This window comes from Amphimedon queenslandica, unplaced genomic scaffold (assembly GCF_000090795.2).
Source record: "Amphimedon queenslandica unplaced genomic scaffold, v1.1 AMPQUscaffold_13522, whole genome shotgun sequence".
Taxonomy (NCBI): Eukaryota; Metazoa; Porifera; class Demospongiae; order Haplosclerida; family Niphatidae; genus Amphimedon; species Amphimedon queenslandica.
In genome coordinates this window covers 1,141,711-1,149,807 of record NW_003546242.1, presented here as the reverse complement: position 1 = coordinate 1,149,807, position 8,097 = coordinate 1,141,711, and positions in this window count along the sequence as shown.

The window sequence follows — 8,097 nt, the reverse complement described above, 5'->3', positions numbered from 1 at the left end:
ACATTAATATTTTAATTTTTAGATATTGTACTGAATCACAAACATTAAAAAATGCAATAGCCAAATAATTATCTATAATTTAGATGTTTTAATTGTCATGACAGTAATGGATGCTATCTATACTAGCTGAAAAGTTTAATTTATATTTAACAAGATAATTAATTTACATCATAGAAATGTAGTAGAGCAATCAATAGGCACAAAGGCATTATTATTATTAAAATTCTATTTCTGCCTAATATCATTTTCTGCAAAGTAGGGTTTGAAATCTTTGTACTATTTTTATGAATTATTATTATTTATTAATTAACGTTTATTATTATTAATTGAACTATTAATTATTATTATGGTTGAACTCAACCCCCTTGTTTCTTTTATTTTTTGACAACCCTACCTTTTCTTATTTAATATAATTTTTTTTATTTATAAAAACAGTTTTCATACAATCCTTATTTTTGAATTTTTGAATCATTAATTATATTCATAGCCTAGCTCAATTATTAATCATTAGTTCCCATTTACAGTGATTACTAAGATCTATGTCCGGTTCTAAAACTATTTACGTTTACAATGAGCTTCAGTTGCCACTTTCCCCCTGACAGCTCACAATTTTTCAAAGTAGACTCAAACTTTTCCGCAGTTATGCTTTGATATCGTTTTTGTGAAAAAGCAGCAAGTCTGTTAAGTTACAGTCTTACATTAGCTATCATTATATTTTCTTATAGTTTATGGATTACGATGAGCATCACAAGTTCCTTCTCCATCACCACCAGTAGTTCTAGGGCCTCCACCACATCCCGCCAAAGGCCTGCCATTACCACCAAGAGATGATGCTGGTATTCTTCCACCACCACCACCAATTCCTCCGCCACCTCCAGTAGCTGGAGGCCCTCCACTAGTTGCTGGTGGTCTTCCACCAGAGGCTGGAGGTCCTCCACCAGTGAATGGAGGTCCTCGACGTCTGGCTGGTGGTCCTCCACCTGTCGCTGGAGGTTCTTCACTGATGGCTGGAGGTCCGCCACCAGTGGATGGATGTCCTATATCACTTCACCCTGCTGCTCTAGCACTTCATGCAGCTGCAAACCCTCTTGATGTTGCTGCTCTGCAAAAGCAGAGGCAGCTCATCAGGCCCTCTTGATGTTGCTGCTCTGCAAAAGCAGAGGCAGCTCATCATATGGCTGTTATGCCAAATCAATCAAGAAATTGTAAGACTATTTTACTTATGATCTGAAGTTTATATAGGTACCAATTAACACCTTTCTATTCCATTTTACTATAGTACAACAATCTTCCGAGAGCCAGGCCAAGAGGCAGGGGCAGGGGCAGGAGGAACAGCAACAATACCGCAACAAAGAACTATAACTTTTATTAGATTATTATATAATATGTACAAGTATAAAGTTAACTTTTGTTAAATTAAAATCTTTTGAAAAAAGTCAAGTATCTTAAAGTGTAAAGCCAAAACAGAAATTATAGAAATGATTAAAATTAGTGTTTGTTCAACAATGCAAAACAATTTAATACTTGAGCTTGAATCTTCCTGCAATACAAAAATGTGACCATAATTGACAAATGTACCTTATGGCAGATTTTTAAATTCATATTTATAATGAAAGATATTAACCTGTAACTACTCTGTTCGTCAACCTTTTGTCTCTAAAAGTTACATAGTAACTTTTTGCATCCTCTGGAGTAATTTTATGATAACTGGAGCTCAGGAACTTGTATCTTTTAGGCTATAAAGACCAATTATCCTATCTGACATAAGGTACTATTTCTCAATTATGGCCACAAATACATGTGATACATTACTTAATTATATTAAAGAATAAAGAATACATACCGTGGCCATAATCAGATGATCAATATTAATCATAAAAAAGAATTATAGCCTTGGATCATGATCTACATCACAATAATAAAAAACTATGGAATCTCACAATATTCTATCTTACTGTGCATTCAATTCCTAAGACAATGACAATATGAAACCTGTGCAGATGGAAACTAGCGCCTCATCCAGTCTGAAAGCACCACTGATCAAATAGCTACAACAAATAATAATGTTACAATGATGATTATTTATTAGAAATTAATTTAGTCACCACAAATGAAATCAGACAATAGCCTTAGACATTTACCATGCCATGAAAGTATTACATTACACCTTATTGCAGAATCATTAAATCATTTGCAGCTGAAAATATCTTTAAGCAAAGTAAGAAAGAACATCCTCAACAGCAAGCAATGATTATTTTTGTATTGCTAATGAGAATATGCATGCACACAACAAAAGATGCATTGGCAAGCATTCATTTATATTCAGTCAAGAAAGTACTTACTTTGGGCATTATTAATGATATGATCATTAAAAAATGTACAATATATAACCTGGGCTAGAATCATAACCTATAACAAGACACATAAGATATCTCACAATACTCTCCATCTAATTACATATTCCATTGCTAAGACTACAATAATAATGAAACCTATACAGATGTAAACTGGCAACTCCTACTACGTGATACAACTACTAATCAAGGAGCTGCAACAAAACATTAAACGAATAAATGAATTTAGTTACAACAATCTAAATACAGAATTGCCTTTAATTATATTGCACATTCCAATATCAAGCAAGAGTATTGCTAAATCAGCAAATCATTTCCAGCTATAATTACCTGTAAAGCATAGTAACAGAAACATATCAAAAGCAATCAATGTAAACTCACAGGCTAATAACAATGGTACAAACAGTAATGGTGAACAAACTTTATTACCAATCACATCAAACCTCAATATTCACTACCACAATGTAGTCCTTGTGCAAAGCAAGTACCTGTAAAAAGTATGAATGTGACATACTAACTAATAATGATCATGGTAGGATTTACAAAGTTTCTGATGGGATCTTACATATATGTGTATGCATGTATTTTAGGCATGCATGTCATATTGCTTACTAATGCTATCCTGAGTTAAGATACTTTCATGACCTGCTTAATATAAAATAACATTGTGTACATGAAGAGTTTCTAATGTGCAAACAAAATTTTTTGTTAATGAGAACATGCACATGCTAGAACAATCATCAATAAAAGATGCACAACATCAGCTGGCAAGCATTTAATATGCGCACAGCATTGATGGCAGCATCATTCAAATGCGTAACATCAGCCAGCGAGCAATAACTTAATAATGCACACAGCATTGATGGCAGCATTATGCGCAACATCATCTAGCAAGCATTTACATATAATTATGTAATGCGCACAGCATTGATGGCAGCATTAACATGCATGATGATTATTATTTATTATAAATACAGAATCACTGCTTGAATAACTACATGTATAATAACAAATTGTAATGTTACTCAAAAATTTCTCGTGTTAGTACTTCAAAATTTTTCAGCAAAGCCCAGATCCATAATCACCTGTTATTACAGTAGTACAAGCCACAAACAAGATCCAGATTTGATAATGACAGCTTCGTCCCTTCCTAACCATCTCTCCTACATAAAAGAGAGGCACACAAATTTGAATCAATGCTAAACCTTATTGAACAGTAAACCTTTTGCTCACCCTCTCCCTGTGAATTATAGCAACAAGTACTCTATATTCACTGTTATACATTGATTAATATCACTTCCTGAATTGAGTTAAATCTCTTCGTACTGAGCAATACTGGGTGGATATGCACCAATAGTTTTTACACACACTCACACATTCACATTACACTAGCAGGAAATATAAGTCACATTAAACAGCCAATGTTTTTAAGATAATTGACCTCCCATTCACCATACTGACTTCCATCAACAATCAATGCTTAAGAAATATTAATAGACTTAACTGTTTGGAAATGATTAGTAACAACATGCTTCAAATACAAAGCAGGTATATTAGTATCACAAGGAATTTCATATAAAGTTTGGGTTCCATATCTAGCCCAGCCAACAAAAGTTGGAGTTAGTGAATATGAATATATGGTTGTACCTAATATTGCAGTTAGTGTAATGATCTGTGTCAGTGGCCCGCACATAATTTCTATACAGTTTCGACTTATTTATGTAATCATATATGCTTGAATATCTGGTTGCACTTATGGTACTATTAAACAATTCTTCAAAGTTTGGCATATTACTAATAATTGCTTTACGTAATTCGTAATGCTGAGAAATGGACCCAGTAATGAGATATGAAAGGGCATAAAATAGTTCCCATCACCAGGGACATCAACAGTACTATTAGGAACTCTGATCTGACAATGGTGTTGGACTACCAGGTAAGATACTAGCAGCTGTAACAAATTTGAGATTTAAAGTCTCACACAACCTTCTTTGAAATTCTTCATTACCAGGGTAATGAACATAATCTCATTGTCTCCTTCTGACAATCTCTGGGATGGGAGGCTCTTATAAGTAAAAATGACAATCTTTTTTGGACTACTTGTCTTTAATTTAATGCTTGAGAGTTTTTTGGACACAATCAGACTACTGCTACAATGGTCATTTTTTACGACACACTTGGTATTATCAGTTTTCTTTACATTTAATGTTTGAAAGTCTTCTAGATATAATGAGACTACTACAAATATCATCTTTGACATTAAGTTTGGTCTTTAGGTCTTTTAAATTAAGTAAAACAATGAAGTTATGATCTTTCCTTGAGCAAGGCAATACCAAAGTAGCATTGTCAGTACTACTGTCTACATCAACATTTCTTTTTTGAAGGCAAGGCTTATTTAAAGCATTATCGTCACATTTTACCCTTTATGGGGCAATTAGACTTTTGTAAATCTGTACTCTTACGTTTATTGCTACTAAAGGTACTGTTACTAGTACTTTGTACATGATTTACAGACACCATGGCATTCTTACTACAAGGTTCACCATCATGAATTATACCAGTCACTTGAATCTTTCTCTTATTTCCTTTACTTTTCTTGATTTGAGGTTAAGTCATTCCGAAATTTACTTCTGAGGCGGTTAATTTTGTTAATGCACAGACTACTAGCTTTAACAGAGAGAGAATCAAATGATAATAAATGTAACCCATTTAATGTACGTACACAAGACAATGCAACATATGTGATACCATCCCCAAAACATGAGTTGATATGTCAATAATGGCTGTATCTAGTGAGAGGCCCGGACAACTATGAATAGTAATAGCATATGAAAGTATAAGGGGAAACTGTATCCCTTGTATATACAAATTCTTAAATAGCATAAATCTAGGTGTAACCCTTTCTATGTCACAAGGTACATCAATAATGATAAAACCTGATTGATATCGGTGTAGCATAATAACCCATTACTGTACCAATGGCACCATTAACTAATCCTACAGTCACATCAATAACACGTCTTAGCATTACTCTACAACCTACTGCTAAGGACAATACAGTTTCTAAGCCAGCTGTTTTGCTTGGTTGATCTTTTAGTTGCTCTACTTTTTTTCTTGTTTTTTTCAAATTTTGCTGTGCTGCCACTTTCATAGACAACATCAACATGTCTGTACACATACGTATTCCGTATGTCCTCTATATAACCGCACATGCCTAGCAGTGCAATAGATTTTAAATTTCAATATTTCATTAAAAGTAGGAGTGGCCGAAAGATAATAAAATGGCGATCAGCACACGGGAATCAGAAGTCATGATTTTCCTACTTCCTAGCAAAAAGATAAGGCAGAAACACCGTCCAAAGACTTCTCCAACTGCTTGAAAGGTTACAAGTGCAATTAAGTAACTATGAAACTCCTTTTTGTTGAGATAAACTGTGAGAATCAAACATATGTCCTCTGTCACTGACTGCACTAAACTTGCCAGCATTTTTATATCTTCTGGCTATTTTAAAGTCAGTGTAGCAAGGCTCAAAGTAAAAAAACAAGTCAAAAATTTTCTAGCAGCAACATGAAGTTGAGATTCTGCTTTTTCCCAGCTAATAATCTACAAGGCTGAGCCCTTGAATGTTTTACATTGTTTCTAGTTATTATTATAATTCATCTGTCCAAAATTCTATAATTTTTTATGACCACATCTGTTCTTTTTTTTAGAATTTTTGTTCCATAACTTGGCATTGATACCAGTGCACAAATTTATTCCGATTATCGTGTGTGACGTCACTCTGTCTTCATGAAAGCATCTGTAACATTAATAACAACAATAAATTATTATTATTATTATAATTACATGTATGTAATTGTATTTAACAATCTTTTTTGTGTTGTAATTTTTAATTTTTAACACTCTTTTGTGTTATAATTTTAGAAAAGGGTGTATAGTACATTGTAGGGTGGTATTGGTTTTATTCTAGATGGGTGTCAAGTAACTATAAAATTCAGTGTAGCTCTGGTATTGCTGGGGTGTTGATTGTTCTATTATAAGTGTTGCAATCAACACTACTTGGTGTCGAAATAAGGGTGTTGCAGTTACACAAATGAGGGTGTTGAATTTAAGTAGGCTGGCTAACACCCCAAAAAGTGTCACAGGTACACTTCAATTTTAACAGTGTGCAGACATTATTTTGTCAACACGTTAAGGAGAAAAAGGGAAAACTTATATCACATTCTGAAACAGTTTCATATAAACTGGATGACCATGCTCATGTACATATTGATGGTATTGAGTACAAACTAACTGTTAGGCCTCAATCATGCCTTATTTAAAGTATGCACAAAAAATGCAGTTCTTGTATTTCCTATAGATCAAATCTTAGAACAATACATAGCAAGTTCAAAAAAACAAAGAAACAGGCAATGTGGCAAAGCTAGTAGCACGAGCAATGACCAATTTTTTTAATACTCCAGCATAATAGAGAAATAATGTTATTCTCACAACACAAGCAGATAGAGCCAATCAATAAGCTGCTTATTCTCGTAAGCAAATTCAAGACACAATCAAGAAAAATGACGTAGAAGTAGATGAAGTCTTAAACGATGATCTTACTAAGATAATGGATGAGATAAATAAAGAAATTGTTAATAATCATGCTCCAGATTCATTTCATAAATTGTTTTGGGAGGAACGAAAAAGGCACAGAGTGTAAGTAAATCTTCTATAAAATGGCATCCTATGATGGTCTGTTGGTGCCATAATCTCAAACTACTATCTCCATCAGCTTATTCTTTGTTAAAAACATCAAAATTATTCAGATTGCCATCAGAAAAAACTCTTTGAGACTACGCTTATTGGGTAAAAGCGAAGCCAGGATTTCAGTTAGAGGTTGATCTTCCAACTAAAAGAGGAGGCTCAGTTAGACAAAAGAGATATTAATTCGTATGTTACATTAGTATTTGATGAGGTCAAATTGCAGGAAGGTTTGGTATACGACAAGGATTTTTGGCATTTTTATTGGATTTGTGCAATTAGATGATACTTCATTACACAGCACTCAGCAGACATCTATTGCTGATGACGTTGCCAATCATGTATTGGTTTTTACGGTTTGTGGCTTATTCTTTTCATTAGTATTCCCATATGCTCAATTTCCTATAATTACATTGACTAGTGGTATTTTGTATCCTTTGGTGTGGGATTGCATAGCTCATTTAGAAATGATTGGTTTCAAGGTACTTGCATTTACAACTAATAGAGGTAGTTGTAATCGGAATTTTTAAAAAATGATCTGTGCTGATAGTAAATCGTATTTCACATACAAAACTACCAACATTTATTCATCAGATTGAAGTAGCCCTCTGTTTTTCTTCAATGATGTTCCACATCTGATTAAGACTGTAAGGAACACTTGGGCTAACTCTGGGCATCATTCAAACTCAAGAGAACTAGAGATACACGAGTAAATAAAAAACATTAAAAATGGAAAAGTAGTAGGATTAAATTGTAAAAAAGTAAAGAAACAAGAGGGTACTTGCAAACTCGTGATGTAAGAAATCCTACACAACAGCATGAAGAATATTACCCAAAAGCATTGACTGCATTGTAATTATCCACACAGGCTACTACACGATAACTATGTGGAAGCCATGTTTTTCATGCAGTGGTGTAGGATTTCTTACATCACCAGTTTGCAAGTACCCTCTTGTTTCTTTACTTTTTTACAATTTAATCCTACTACTTTTCCATTTT